Source organism: Puma concolor, chromosome A1, assembly GCF_028749965.1.
Source record: "Puma concolor isolate L17-30 chromosome A1, mPumCon1.1.hap2, whole genome shotgun sequence".
Taxonomy (NCBI): Eukaryota; Metazoa; Chordata; class Mammalia; order Carnivora; family Felidae; genus Puma; species Puma concolor.
This window is the reverse complement of record NC_141667.1, coordinates 86,363,386-86,380,415: the sequence shown is the minus strand read 5'-3', so window position 1 is coordinate 86,380,415 and position 17,030 is coordinate 86,363,386.

The following is a 17,030-nucleotide window of genomic DNA, read 5'->3' as shown; positions in this document are numbered from 1 at the left end:
GTGGATGGAACTGGAGAGTGTTATGCTAAGTGAAATAAGTCATACAGAGAAAGACAGATAACCGTATGTTTTCACTCTTATAAGGATCCTGAGAAACTTAACAGAAACCCATGGGGGAGGGGAAGAGAAAAAAAAAGAGGTTCGAGTGGGAGAGAGCCAAAGCATATGAGACTCTTAAAAACAGAACAAAATGAGGGTTGAAGGGGGGTGGGACGGAGGGTGGATGATGGGTATTGAGGAGGGAACCTTTTGGGATGAGCACTGGGTGTTGTATGGAAACCAATTTGACAATAAATTTCATATAGTAAAAAAAAAAAGAATACAAAATCCATCTATATGCTGTTTACAAGAGACCCACTTTAGACCTAAAGACACCTTAAGACTGAAAGTAAGTGGGTGGAGAACCATCTATCATGCTAATGGTCAACAAAAGAAAGTCGGAGTAGGCATACTTATATCAGACAATCTAGACTTTAAAATAAAGACTGTATCAAAAGATGCAGTCATAATCAAGGGGTCTATCAACCAAGAAGACCTAACAATTGTAAACATTTATGCGCCAAATGTGGAAGCACCCAAATATATAAATCAATTAATCACAAACATCAAGAAACTCGTCGATAGTAATAACATAATAGTAGGAGACTTGAACATCCCATGCACAGCAATGAACAGATCATCTAATCAAAAAATCAACAAGGAAACAATGGCTTTGAATGACACACTGAACCAGATGGAGTTAACTGATATATTCAGAATATTTCATCCTAAAGCAGCAGAATATACATTCTTCTCCAGTGCCTATGGAATATTCTCCAGAATAGACCACATACTGGGACACAAATCAGCCCTCAGCAAGTACAAAAAGATCGAGATCATACCGTGCATATTTTCAGACCACAATGCTATGAAACTCGAAATCAACCACAAGAAAAAATTTGAAAGGTAAAAAATACTTGGAGACTGAAGAACATCCTACTTCTTCTTTTTTTAACCAATCTCCAATAACTAGTGTTTTAGGGCTCTATCCTGAACTCTCTTTTGTTTTCATTATCGGTTTTCCTGGAACATTTAGGTGAGTGGCTCTTTTTGCCTAAAATCTACAGTACCTTTTCTTTCTTCCTCTCTAAAACCACCTTCCAGTCCTTGCCTCTCTCTTTCTCTCTCCTCCACCATTACCCAATTCTCGCTGATTTTAACACTTATTTAACACTACATGTTTCATATTCAATGGAAATTACCCTGGAAGATCTTCCCCAACTTCTCAGTCCACATGATATAATATTTTATTACCCTGTGCTTCTCTTGTATATGTAGTCATTTGTGTATTTGTTTCTTGACCATATACCCCAGTAGACTCAAAGATTCATGTGTTGACTTTGTATTTGTTTTTTCACACATTTCCTCTCGGCTGAATATTGTTCAGATCAATAGTGAGGTTTTAATAAATATTCTTGAATAAAAGAATAAGCAGCGTCAGGCCTATGACTTTAGATAAGTGAATGATGATACTTTAGAGGAATTTAAGAGGGAAGAGTTTGTCAGAGAAGGTGAAGAGTTTAGTTTGAACACATGATGTTCCAAAAGCTTTTGAGTAGGATATTCAAGAAGAAGGGCAGTAGGAGGCTTTGATATGTGGATCTGAAACTGAAGAAGACAGGATGGCTTGAGATTATTGATTTGGAAGTTATCAATACATAGAGGATAAATGAGATAAGGAGGATAAAAAATGGCCCAGGGAGTGTGTGCAGCCTGAAAAAAAAAAAAGAAAGACTATACACAGATGCACCCTAGGGGGTGATCTGATCAAAGTCAGCACTTTCCTCTTTATGAGAAGGTTTTCTCAGCTCAACACATTGGGACTGAGAGGCACTGACTTATAGAAATAAAATATTTAATTTTGTCACTTTTCTGAATATTCATTTTTCATATTTCCATATCCTCTATCATGGTTGGAACATTGTCTGTAAAGTAGGAAGACATCTGTCTGTGTGTGCTTATTATTTCTTAAACCATTGTACTTCTTAAAGTCCTCAGATAGACCTCTAAAAGACTCACAATAAAACCCAAAGTCTTAAATCACAGCCTGTATGGTCCTCTGTTTCTTCCCAGCACAACTTTGTCCTCTTTGTCTTCTCCCTCTGTGCTTTTTCATCTGCTTTGACCATGCAGGCCACCTCAGTATTCTCTGAAGATGCCAAGTGCCCCCTGCCTCAAGTACTTACCTTGATGAAGGCATGTTCTCCTGATGTATTTACGCAGCCAGTTCCCTTCTTCATATTTCTGGTCAAATATCACCTTAACTGAATGGCTTTACTTAAATCTCTATCTGAAATAGCAAACTGTCCCCTTTACTCTGCTTTAGTTTTCTTTCTCTCCTATTTATTTAATTTGTGTCTCTTCCCTGTCCCTCTCTTCAATATAATAAGGTTAATGAGAACATTAATCCTTAGTGTTTGGCTCATTCTTATAACCTTAACACTTGTAACAGTACTTAACACTTAAAAGCTACTCCACAATGCTTGTGGAATGAATAAGGGTGTCAAAAAAGATAGCAGAAGATTCAGAAGAGTTTTGGCATAGTGGTTAAGTTCAAGGATTATGGTCTGCCTGCCTGTGTGTGACTCTATCACACTTGTTGGGCAAATTGCTTACTGTCCTTACCACATTTACCTTATATTTCAATTTAAGACCATAATTCCACTGAGTTCATAGTGTTATCATAAGGGTTAAAAAACAGATTGCACAGAAAACCCTTGTTCTATGTGCTTGTTCCAATGCCCTATACATAGGAAGCCCTTAATAAGCGCTTAACCCTTATTATTAACAGCCCAAATCAATGCAGCTTATGGATTTCACCATTTATTTGGGAAATATTTATTGAGTACCACTACATGCTAGACATTTTGCTGGAGACTGAGGTTTACACTGATTACTAGGATACAGATATACCTTAGAAACTATTTCGTGAGATCAGAAATTAAAGATAAATTTATCATTTAGATAATTGTGAATCAACCTGCCATTTATTATAAAGTGTCCAATACTAAAATGCTCTTTAGAAGAATAGCATTTTTTTTTACTTTATACATCTGTAAATAGCAATTCAAATTTCCACCAGGGCTTAGCACCTTGATATTTACTGAAACTCTAACTCTGGGAAAATTCTTCCTTCAGCTCATGTGCTATTGATCCTCAGCTCAATGAAGAGAAACATAAAAATCTTCTAATAATTATACTCCCACTCCAAAATCTGTGGTTTACAAGCATGGGAAATAGTCAATGATAGATTCAAGATACTGCCCCTTTATCATTTATCTTAATTTAAATGTTATCCATCTTTGCATTTTTATTCCTTGTGAATTGAGGAAGCAATGAGAAAATGTGGCTTATGGCTTAAAATAACATGTATATAGGTATTCAAAAACGTTTTTTGCTCTGCCAATCCTTACCACTCACCCTAAGCATATGTTCAGGTAAGCACCATTCAACATTTCTTGGTGACCATGTCTTCTTAAGAATTTCCTTTATTTATGTGTGTGTGTGTGTGTGTGTGTGTGTGTGTGTGTGTGTGTGTGTGTATTCTCTCAAAAACTCCTTTAAAGATCCTGTGTCATGTTGCCTAAATCCTTATCACCTTGTGGGTCATGTTCATTTGTTGGTTGCTGAATGATATTTTTCTGTTTTTAGAAGCATATCATTTAATCTGAATTTCCTCAACATTAAAAAAATAATTTGTAAGAAGCAAGATGAAGGCCTCTCTTCAAATCAGTTCTGTTGTGTTCTCCAGGAAATTAACAATCCATCTGGCCTTATGAGTAGCTAGTATAATTTAGGCAGTATTAAAGAGTCTCCTCTTCTTATCCCATTCCTCCAAACAAAAACATTCCTAACAATTGCTAGCCAGAGTGTAAAATACACATTTACATATAATTCTTTTGGATCCTGAAAGTTCTTAATCCTTTCAGAGTCTTGTGTTCAAATAAAAGTAATAATGAAGGGAATGTAAGCTCTATATTTTATTACTCTGTCACTCTAGTAACTTCAGAAATATCATGTGTGTGCCTACAGGGGTGGGAGATAGTGTCTTGGTATGTGGGGAGGGGACATTGTAAAAAAGGGAAGAGACATTGCAGAAGGGACTTATGAGAATGACAAAGATAAAAATCATGTATTTTACACTTTCTCCTAGACACTTCCATGAGAAAGTTGATTTAGATCAGTGAACTAGAATGCAGTAAAATTCTCAAATTTCAGAACAAAAGGAATATTTTTGAATTAATTGGGTTTTTATTGTCACTTGTACTTTTACTAATGGGAGGACAGAATATTTGATAAAATTAATTTAGTCTTATTAAGTTCTTCCTTTGATATCAGAAACCTTAATTTCAAAAAATATTTCCTATTAAGTTTGTGAGTCAGTTACCAACCTTCCACTGAACCCATTATTAGTGATATGGAAACTTAGGATGTTACCAGTATGTGCTTATAAATGAGCTGTTCTAAATAGTGCCATACTTTTGCAATAGTTTTAGCCCAAGATATACTTCTACTTTCATTGTTAATTTATTTTTGCTCCAGTAGGCTTCAGCTTGCCCCCAAAGAGTTTTTGAGCTAAGCCTCACATTTTTTTTTAAATTTTTAATATTTAGGTATTTTTGAGAGACAGAGAGACAGAATGTGAGTGGGGTAGGAGCAGAGATAGGGAGACACGAAATCCAAAGCAGGCTCCATGATGCAGAGAGCCCAACACAGGGCTCAAACCCTCAAACCATGAGATCATGACCTGAGCTGAACTCAGATGCTTTATCAGCTGAGCCACCCAGGGATCCTGTGGTTGTTTTTAATGAAAAAGCATATTGCCATTGGCAAACCAGGTATAATGCTCATGACTGAAGGAATTATGAAACTCCTAGGGATGAGCTGGGAGTTTTAATACTCTGCTTAAATCAAGCAGAGGAATTAGATTCAGTGCTGAGAGAGGGGAACACTGTTTACCACTGCACATCTCTTTGGTGGCTGATGCAAACCAGTCTCCATACCAGATGAAAAAGGCAGGCTTCTCCTAGTCAACAAAGCTTACAATCTTGTGCTGAAATAAAACAAATAAGCCATCCATTAGCATACGATATTTCAAGCTTTCTGAGAGAGACCAAAGAAGACACCAGAGAGAACTTTCAGCTGTATCTTGAATGTTGTTCAAGAAGTTGGGAGTAAAAGATGGACATTCTGGGAAGAAAGATGCATGTGCCCAGTAGAAGCCATGAGAAGTAACCTCAGATGTCTCCTAAGGCAAGATCAGAAGGATGGCGAAGAGTGCTGAGAAATAGGGCAGGAGACGCAGGGTTTTTTTTAAAGCATGGTTGGGTATGGACTTCATTTTGTAGATCATAGAAACTGCTGAAGTTTTATAAAGATTATTCGAAGTGCATTTTGAAATATAGATTAATGTCAGAATGATATTGCTGTAATCAAGGCAAGAAATCAAGATGAAACTGATGAAGTTGGTTGCTAGTCAGAATTGAGAAGACGGGAGGAATTTCCAAGTTGCTTTGGGTAACTGATTGGCTAGAGAATGAAAGGAAGGTTTCTTGCTTGACAACCAATTCTATGGTACTGTTATGTTGACAGAGCGTATGGAGGGAGAAAATATATAACAGGGAAAGAGAATTTGTAGCTTAAGCCCCTTTAACCTGAGGTTAGTAGAATAGATGGATAAAAACACATTGTAGGAAATTAATAACAATAATTAGTAGCTTTATAAGGTGATCTTGTCAAGAGATACAGGGTATTTGAAGTTGTCAGGAATAGGAATGAGATAACAAAGAGAATGAGTGAAATGAGACTAGAAATGGAGGAAGTAGGGAACACTGAAGCGCATGGAAACTTAAGGGCCTGTCAGATAAGGCCAATCTCCGAAAGAGAAACAGGGTGCCTTCAGTAAGTGAGTAGAGAACCACAGAATGTTGCATTATCCTAGCTAAGGGAGGAAAAACCTTAAAAAATGTGGGAATGGTCAGTACTGCCAAAGGTATCTTTGGGAGCAAGGAAAATGAGGGCTTAAAAGTTGACCCTTGAGTTTGGTAATTAAGAGATGATTAGTGATTTTAACAAAAGCAATTTTATTTTGGATATTAACCCTATATCAGATATATCATTTGCAAATATCTTCTCCCATTCAATAGGTTGCCTTTTCAGTTTGTTCATAGCTTCCTTTGTTGTGCAAAAGCTTTTTATTTTGGTGTATTCCCAATAGTTTATTTTTGTTTTTGTTTCCCTTGCCTGAAGATACATAGCCATAAAAATCTTGCTAAGGCCAATGTCCAAACGATTACTGCCTGTGTTTTCTTTGAGAAGTTCTATAGTTTCAGGTCTCATATTTAGGTCATTAGTCCATTTGGGTTTATTTTTGTGTACATTGTAAGTAGTCCGGTTTCATTCTTTTGCAGGTAGCGGTCCAGTTTTCTGTGCACCCATGTATTGAAGAGACTTTTTTTCCTCCATTGTATATTTTTGTCTTATTTGTCATGGATTAATTGACCATATAAGGATGGGTTTGTTCCTGGGCTCTCTATTCTGTTCTCCTGATCTAGGTTTCTATTTTAGTACCAACACCATTCTGTTTTGATAACTACACCTTTGTAGTGTATGTTGATATTTGGGATTGTGTGAACAAGAGTAAATTTTAATGGTGAAGAAGTGACTGGGAATTGTGGAAATTGAACAGCAGATGCATATTATTCCTTAAAAATTGTGAGTCTAAAAGGAAACTAAAAAAAAATTTTTTTAGGAAACTAAAAAAAAAAGTTGTGATTTAAAAGAGTGGCAAAAAGAGTGGGCAAGGCAAAAAATGTGTTCTAAATCTTATTTTTCATCTTTCCTTTTTCCAATGAAAGATTAATAAAAGAACCTAGCTTAGAAGAAAAACATTAAAGAAATAAATTGTATGTAATATCAATTTTCACAAGTGATTTTATAAAATAAATAAAAGAGATTTAATGTCAATAGAAGCAGAGGGGTATCTCAGAATAAAGGTGATCCTTGATATTAAATACTTTATGAAAAACTTTCTTTTCTATTATGATGTTGATTAGTAAAAACTTGATTGTTGAGCATACTATTGATCTAGATAAAAGGCAAAGGTCTATTCTTGAATAGGAAAAGGGCCATTTTTTTCCTGAAAGCAGCATGGGGTGAAATAATGATGTTTGATGAGTGTATCATTTTTTTGACAAAGGTAAGAGGCAGAAAGCTGAGAAAATAAATTCTAGATGATCTTGGTTTTCTCTACCAAATAAGAGGCAAATATATACCAAGGATAAGTAGGGAAATATTTAATACTGGTTTCAAATGAATAAGTGACGTTTTCGGACACATACTCTGGAAACAAAAAAAGAATGCCAATAAAAGGCATTCCCAGCTATGTACCAACCTAAATGGCCTTGTTAAAATCGGAAGTCATATCTTTGTAAAAGCCCCCACACGTCATGATTTTGTGATTTTTCTCTAGGACTGTTCAGCATGTTGAAATGAGCAGTGTGGATGACTGTGCTTATCCAGGGTAAGTGTTGACAGGGCAGGGTAGAGGAATTGTCAGCCTTACGGGCTTGAGCTGCTGCTGACAGAAAGACTTCACTTACTGATCAAGGATTCTTGGCTGCATAAGGAAGAAGGTAAGACCAGAAGAAAACCCAAACAGAGACCTGGAGAGCCAAGAAGGGTAACACTCGATGCTTCTGGAAGTATAAATGTGCTCAGAAGAGAGGGAAAGAAGCCAGCACTTCTTTCACATGTGCTGGGACTGACAGACTCGGAGCTGTTGTAAGTGCTGATTAGTTGAGAGACGTAAAAGAGACAATAAAAATGACCTTGAGGAAAACAAAATTATTTTACAAAACAAATGAGGATGATTTTCAGTTCATATAAGTGCAAAATGGTGTTTTTAGGGCAAAGGCAATGATACAGATACAGAGTGGAGAAATAGACAAAGATGGGTGGAAAAATAGATTTGGAAAATATCTCAACAAAGGTCTATGTATTTAAGGCCTTCGGGGTGGAGGAAACAATCTGGATTATTTTCTTGTAGGCAGTTTCAGAAATTTGAGGAGTTAGGGACATTTTTGAAAAGCTTGTGGAACGTGTGAAGCAAGAAAGGGAAGTGAATTTCCTCACTGTAAGAAAGCAAAAAATCTATGAAGTTTTCTCCTATCATAGTACAAACAATAAGCTATCAGGAGCAATGTGCAAGAAAATGTTTGTTGCATAGATATATTTATTTCAGACAGAACATCAAGAGTCTGTATTACGTTCTTGGTATAATTTATATTGTGCCTTTCTGTTTTTCTTTTTTCTTAAGGGTTCTAAGAATAAGGTTTTTCCAGAAATGGATGGTTATATACGAAAGAAGTATTAGCTAGTTTGTTCCCTAATGTCAGATTTACAATCATGCGATACATTGAATGGGATAATAATAAATGACTCATGAATGGATCAAATGATGGATCTCCTACTTGACGTGCACATAGTCTTATCCTAGGCCACTGAGCCAGACTTTCAGATGGGCCCTTACCTTTTCATTGCTCTCTGTGGGCCATAGCTCTCGTCAAGCAGTGTCCCTGGACAGCTGGCTCTGCCATGAACCATCTGGAGTTCTTACTCCCTAGTGATGCCCATTACAGAAAAGTTTCAAGTCCTCAACTTCACCTTTAGGGAATCTATATATCATTTAATGAGACATCCGGCAGCACATTTGCAAGATGATGTTGACCATAAAAAAAAAGAGTGTTTGGGAAAATTCTTACAGTTTTATTTTAAGAGAAATTATAACCATATAAAAGCTCTTGCTATCAGGAGATTGCTACCTTCCTAACATGCAAACAGCAAACACAAATTGAGCAATTACTATGTGCCAGGTACTGTGCTAAGTGCTTTACATGCGTTATTTCACCACCCCAGCACTTAATTATTTATAATTTATAAGTTAGGAATCTAAGTTTTTATGGGTTAAGTAATTTCCTTAATAAGTGAAAAGCAGGCTGTAAAATCAGAACAATTTGTGTACAGGCGTTCATTTCACTTTTTGTTTATTGAGGACCTGCTGAGTTTAAGGTATCATTTTAGGTACAAGGAAAAAGAAGGTATGTAAAACATATATTTCCAGTCAAGCAGTTCACACTTGAGCAGGCCAAGTAAATATGCCAACCACCTTCTATAATATACCATGGAAAGTTCTAAAATAGAACTCTGTAAACAGTTCTTTTGGGGGTACATAGGAGACCATTGTTTCCTAAGGAAGGAGAGAAAGATTTCACAGAAGAGGTGAAGTTTGAACTTTAAAATATGCTTTAAAGTATGGCTGGATTCCACTACAGAAACTTTTTTGTGTACATGGGAATGAAATGATTCAGCTTGGTCATTTTGTTCTCTACAACTTGAGAAAATTTACCAGGTATCATTTTGAAAAAATCTAATGTGTTATGCTTTTCAGGAGGGGGGGTGGTGGTTGGTGAATAATCAAAAACAGAGGAAAGGAGGGAAAGAAAAGAGAGAAAGAAAAAAAAGTGGAGCCAGAAATCAGGAGAGGAGAGAGAAATTTAGTTGTAGGGATGCATAAAATAGAGATAAAAGCTAAAAAAGGATTAGAAATGATTTTTGAAGTGATTGAGAAGAAACACAAGCCAAGAGAGGATCAGAGGACTATGGGTGAAATAAAAGACAGGGAGTCACAGAGAAGGAAACAAAGGAGAGATTTGGGTAAGAAGACAAAAACAATTGTAGAAGATATTATGGCACGGCTGGTTATTTTAGGCTCTTATAATAAAAATACAATAGCATGATAATTTTCATGGTAAATTTTCTCAGAAAAAAATGAAAATACTTGTTAAGAGTAGTTACAACCAAGAAGGCTGAGAGCATGCATTTGCCTTCCATGCCCATATCAACAAGATCTCCAAATACAGGAGATAAAGTCAGAGAGAGTCTTCAGCAGTAGCTTTCAAGTATCTTATCGTCTTGCTATGTGCCTGAATCATAATTTAAAAACAAAAACCAGTGATGTTGATTTTGGAGCCCATCCACCAAAAATAGTTTTCACTTTTCACGGAGAAGAAATGGCTTTGGTTTCGTATTTTAAAAAGGGAACTCCGTTCATATACGACTTTCATATATGATTTATCAACGTATGATTTTTTAATTAAATCCTGAGGTTCTAAGTCTTTTACAAATTGGCAGATCGATGTGCTTTCAGAAAGTAGAAGACATCTTTAAGGAAGCGGTGATCCAAGGTTTTGGTGCTTTGTGAAAACTCCATTTCTGTTTCTATAGAAATGTTTGCGTTTCAATTCTACTCCCACCCACTGTTTTTTTGTTGTTGGTGGTGCTGTTCTGATGTTTTTAAGGGTGTGTGTGTGTGTGTGTGTGTGTGTGTGTGCGCGCCCGTGCGCGCGTTCATGTGTTTATGGTTTATGTTGTTGTTGTCGTTATTGTTCTAATAGAAAGACTTTGGGGTGTGGTAGACTTTTCTGACTCTATCGCTATAAACTCTTGCAACACATAACAAACAACCGATCAGAGAAATGGCAAACATTGTCTGTATTCTCTGTGCACTTGGCAGGGATTTTTCATATTGTACGTTATTGGCTCTGCTGTGTGATAGCACAACAGAGCCTTTGTAATGCTCTCGGCAGAGCTATTTATATGCTGCGACTCTACTAAGTATCCTTCCCTCTGCTGGTGTTCTTCCACAGACTCAAAGAGAGAGTGATTCGCCCGAATAAAAGAAGTATAGATTGACATTGCTTAGAGCACAGGATGCTGCAAAGGCAAAATAAGTCTTTATATAGCTCACATTAAGTATTATTATATTCAATTGAATGGCAAAATGAAAGTTAGCCCAAAATGAAGTAAAAAGAGGTTTCTTTGTGGCAGCTTAGGATAATTAGAATCTGGTTGGCATGCACCTGTGTTTGATGCTCCAAATATGTGTGTCAAAGGGCCCTGGACCCCAGGGTCATCTGGCTTTTAGTGATTTCCTTCAGCAACTGTTAGCATCAAAACTTAAAAAGATGAATGCCAAAAGGCTTCCCGTCACCTGTAGTCACTTTTTGAAATGGATTACTGAAAATTTAAATGACTTGGCTATACGCACTACCCAATAAATAGAATAAATGTAGAATCCAACAGCAACAAAAAGGGAACAAATGTTATTTTATTTTTATTTTTTTTTAACATCCAAAATAGTCATTAACAATCTGAAGCTGATGTTAAATCATCTAGGAAAATACAGTTGTAATTTTCTTTCATATCCTGTTTTGGTTGACACTGAATCACTTACATTTGAGGCGTTAGCTCCTTCTCAAAATTAACCTCAATCGTTTATGTTTTTCTGAACGTATTTAAAATTTGTCATTGTCATTATGCTGGTACTTTTCTAAGGACATTGGGCTGAGATGACATTCTTGCATTAGCTGGACCTGGGATGTGTTCTCTGTTATCAAATTCAACCAACAAGGGCTTGCCTGCAATCTGACATTTGTATTCATATTAAAAGGTCTGATATTTGGATTCACTCATATTCAGTCATGACATGTTCAGCAGCATGACTTTAAAAATAGCATAAAATGCATAAAAATAATAAGGGAAAGAGATACTAGCAGAATGTGATGCACCAGTTAATGTCACACTAACCCGAGGATATAGGAAATGTCAATTCTCAGTGGTTACGGCAGACCACAGATGTGTGTGCAGTCCCAGGAAAAAGTGATTATGTAAAAGACTGATGATCTTTTATTTGCTATTTGTTCATTTCTTGGTTAACTGTGTAAAAGATCAGGGAGACACAGAGTAACTTTCTGGTCCTTACTAGCACAATAAGGTGAATTCTAGAAGGAAAAAAGAAAAAAAATCAGCTTTTAGTTTTTAAAAATAAAGCCTTGTTATGTACTTGCTTAACAAGTAACATTATTTGGATGAAAAAAGAGCAGGTACTCTGTTCTCCTGATGGTATAGTTCTATATATTACTTGCTTGGGGAGTTTCAAAAGGTCTCCAATAACCATATTTCAATTGTTATCTGACTTGTTTTCTCCATGTAGGGTATAAGCACAAAAACTTTACTTAGATTTATTATTTAAGAAATAGTTAAATAGATATTATATGAAATCTTGCTGAGTTAGCCAAAGAAACCGAAGACCTGAAATGCTTTGTATTCCAACTTTCAAATTTAATGAGTGTGATAAAATACATATTCTAACAAAATTATGTTGAGTAAGAGGAAGTTGACTGATTGGAAATACAGAGGATTTAGGTAGGTATAAGATGACTATTCTTAAAATCAGCTTCCTAAGAAAGAAAGAAAGAAAGAAAGAAAGAAAGAAAGAAAGAAAGAAAGAAAGAAAGAAAGAAAATTAGGTTCCTAATTTGATTCCTCAAGAGGTTTTAGAATTTTTCCCCTGAAAAATAACTATGCTAGATCTTTAAAAGTATGGTACGGCCTTTGAAAACACCATTATATCTGCCAAATAGAGTATATAGAGCTTAGCTATCCTTGAATGACTTCTCAGTAGAAATTCAGGCAGAGAAATGTCTAAAACAGTTTCTCCCAATAGTGTATCTTGTGAAATAGTAGGCCATTTAAATATTTGGAAGAAAAAATGGATTTTCTTGTCAAATAGATGTCGGAAGCTATGCGTGTTTTTAACCCTCTCTCAAATTTCAAAAGCATATTAATATATCAAGCCCTTTGAGAAGTGCTACAATTAATAAAACTGTTTACCCTTGCCTGACACAGCATTTTAAAATGTACTTGACCATGAAGTCACGTTATTACATAGTACCCAGGGAAACTAGCATTTCAGATGACACAGTTTAGGCATATCAATTGACAGTGGAGAAAAGTAACTACATTTTGAGAATAAATTGAGATCCAAGTATTAAGTAATGTAAAATATTATCTTCCTTAACAATCACTGTAAAGGTACTTGGCAGGTATCATCTTCATTTGAAAAATGAGAAAACTCAGGTTCCGGCAGATTGAGTTCCCTGCTCTGGTGACAGAAAGCGTAGGAGAGCTGGGCCAGAAGTCAAACCCAGGTCTATGTGATTTTAAAGCTCAGGATTAGTTCTGTGTTCTGTTATGTCATAAAAATGTTTTGCTCCACAGTTAAGCCTATTCCCTAATTTTTGTTTCTCTCCGTGGATCAGAAAGAGCGTAAACGACTCTTTCAAAAAGTCGAAAGTAATCAATGACCACATTTATTATGGAGTTGCTATCGAGATCACGTTGCTTTTGCTTTTCAAGACACACAAACAAGTACTTAAATGGCAATAAGAAATTGGATTTGTTAAGAGGCCAGATGAATAGAGCAGAAGCTAAGGGATTTAAGTGCTTCCAACAAGGTGAGATAAATATGTTCCTTACTTCCTCTTCCCCTGGCATAGATTACAGGGGCCATTATTATAGCACCCCCTTTCCCCTTTCCCCTTGCTTAACTCTTCCTACATCTTTAGCGAGTTAGCAAACCACGACCCCCGCGCCCCCGCTTTTTTTAAAAAAAAGTTTATTTATTTATTTTGAGAGTGAGACCAAGCAGGCACAAACAGCTGACGGGCAGAGAGAGAGGGAGAGAAAGAGAATCCCAAGCAGACTCTGCGCCAACAGCACAGCACTGACAGAAGCGGATTCAGGGCTTGAACTCATGAACCTCTAGATCGTGACCAGAGCCGAAATCCAGAGTTGAAAACTTAACCGACTGAGACTCCACCCCCACTTTTTTTCAATAACTCTCCACCCACTCCATGCATGTGCATGAAGAGCTAAGGGGAGAGCATAAATAAATCATCTGAACAAGGTGACTGATCTGAGGTTACATGCTCTTCTCCTGTACTAGACCATTTCTTATTTTCTTTTCTCTGCTCAAACTTCTTACCCAGCTCCATATCATCATCCTCTGCCGACAACCTTGCTACCTATTTCACAGGTAACAGAAAAACAGAAGCAGAGAAAACACACAGAGAAAACGGAAGCAGGTGAGACTCAGAAAAGAACTTGCGTATACTTCCACATCTTTCAATCTCCTTACACATGTGTCTGTGTTCTGCCCTCTCTTGGTTATCATGGAATAACTGCTTAATCCTTATTTTCATCCTTATTTCAACCTCTTTCCTTTACAGTAAAGTTCCTCAAAAATCTTAGGTACTTACTAGTAAGAACTCTCTGCCCAAGCTCTCTTGAACCCATTCTAATCAGGCTTTGTTCCTATCAATCCCCTGAAATGCTGTTGTCACAGGCACTAGTGACCTCCATGTTGCAAACTGTAATGATTGCTTTACAACTTTGTAGCAACATTTCTGACATAACTGATCATCCTCTCCTTCTAGAAAAAGCTTCTTTCATTTAGGTTTCAAGACACCATTCTCTTAGTGGTCCTGCTTAGCGGCTGTTCCCTTTAGTCTCCTTGGCTGGTTCTGGAGAGCCATCAGCTTTCTGGACCTCTTTTCATTTTTGTCAACTTTTCCTGCCTGGATTAGCTCATCTAGACTCTTAGTTTTAAACACTATCTATTTGTTGATGACTCTCGTATGAATATATCCTTTCCAGACCTCTTTCCCATAAGTCTCCATGTTGGTATCTAACAGTCAAATCAATAGTATATAGGATTCCCGAATCAAAATGTTGTATACCTGAAACTAATACAGCATCATGTTAATTACACTTCAATAAAAATTATTAAAACATAAATAAAAAGTTACAATGAGAAAGGTGGTGTAAAAAACACTAAAATGATACAGATAAGTCTTATCTCTTCAAAAGAAATTTAAAACACATTAAAAAATTCAAAGTGTCAAAACAGAAATTCTGAATGTCTCCTTTATACTCCCTCCAGTCTTTCCTATCTCAGTAAATAGCAAATCCGTCTCTGCATATATTGTTGCTGATTCAGAACACACACTTCATCATGTAGAACAGCAATTCAATGACTCAAGGCATTGTGTACCTTCTGATACTACTGTATTTAATCGACCATCTTTCAGTTGTGTAACTTCATCTATTTCTGGGTAATGTATATGGTGAGAATGTGAAACTCATACGCATCAGTTCTTTACCTACTTGCTTAATTATGAAGCACATTCCTTAATGATGATGAATGAGACATCCGGTAAGTAACCAGATGATTTTTCTGACACACACATGGTAGATAGATAAGGAAAATCCAAATCCAAGAAAAGTGTTGTTTTGTTTTGTTTTGTTTTTTCCTAGTGAGCCAAATCTCTGCTCTCTCCATGATGGAAATAGTTTAACAAACCATCAAGTGAATGATAGATTTTAACATTATATGGCAAAATTTGAGGGTTTCAAATTCAACTCTCATGTTGGAATCTTGACACTTAGTGGTAGTAGTAGCCAGATCAATCTGGGTAAAGAAGAGTCCTTTTAATTGGGCTCATATATAGCCTCTGTATTTGTCATACCGGTGCCTTGTTTGTGACCACTAGTTATTGTGTATTTATGTGAAAGTGCTGGCTTAAGGGAATTACTGTGAAAAAGAGGGTGATGGCATTCATGAGAGGAGTATCTTGTCTGCCTGATTATTGAGAACCTCTTCCATTGTGGAGGTGAGCATTCAAGAACACAAACATTGAGACCATATTGAGACTATTTCAAGATACTCACCCAGATACCTTTGGGTAAACCAGTTAGTTATTGGTCCTCAAATATTTTGAATTTCTGACTATTTAACCAAATTTTAGCCACTATCTATGTACTATATAAAGCTCTACATCAGACTCTTTCTCTTTCCAGGTAAAGAGGGCAATGAGATATGTCATACAAATTTCTACCTCTTGGATTTTCTTCCCTATCCTTCAGAGGTTGTTCTTAGGCCCTATTCAGGTTGGGATCAGCATATGGTACACTGTAAGACAAATTCAGTTTTTTCCTTTTCAGTTAACAAACATAGGGAACTCCCCTTGAGTCTGTAAGTATGAATGGAAAGATCAGTAGCAACATGGCAGGGATTGTCATGTTGAGAACGGAAGTCAAAATCTTCTGCAACTTACTTGTACATTCAGGCTCTCCTAGTCCTTACAATAAGCAAACTTACACCTGGAAATCAATGGATATTGATTACATTGGAGTTCATGGCTTTTAATAACACTAAGCATGTCAGAACACATTGTTATCTGTTATTTAAAAATTACAGGTAGAAAAAGTCAAGAGCTATTTCTTTTCAGAAGAAGACATGATTTTACTGTGAACCCCACCAGACATTGAGATGATTATCTTTTGTATATAACAAGTCTTAGCAGCCCAGCCCACCTGAGGTTTGAAGAGTACCAGTGGACCCACTGGTTCATAAGGACCTATTGACAGAACCACTTGTATTGAACCTGAAACATTTGAAGATCCTGTTCTTGTTCTGAGTCTCACACAAAGGTGGCTTTGTTTAGGGCATTCGGTAATTGGGATAGAAAAGCACATCTAAATGTGGCATATGTAAGCAGCTCTGATACAACATTTTGAAAACACAAATTTCAATGGATGTATTGGGAGACAATTTGAGAATAGTGTCTTATAATTACGATTGTGAGAAAAACTGGGTGAACTCTATTTTTCTCTTAAGTCTAGTGATTTGATTGTATAATTTTGCGTAGTAGGGCAATTTTCAGGAATACACATGTCACGTTAGAACAGAATTGACTGTACAATGTAACGTGGGGAGCAATTCCCACAAACGGGAAGATTAGTCAGATATTTGGAGCCCAACAAATGGCAATTTTCCACAGAAAATAGAACAATAAGGGCTGAGAATTGAAGCAAGAAAGAGATTTCAGTATCAATGTATTGAGTATTTACTATATCCTAGACTCTATCTATGTTAGATATTTTAAAAAAATTCATTATTTCACAGAAGGAGGCTGCTAGTAATGTCAGAATGGTAGAACAGGCATCATATGACCTAGAAAGGGTGAAGAATGGTTCCAGAGGAGAGAGTTTTAATTATAGACTATTAAAGGATACTAGCGTCATGTAGG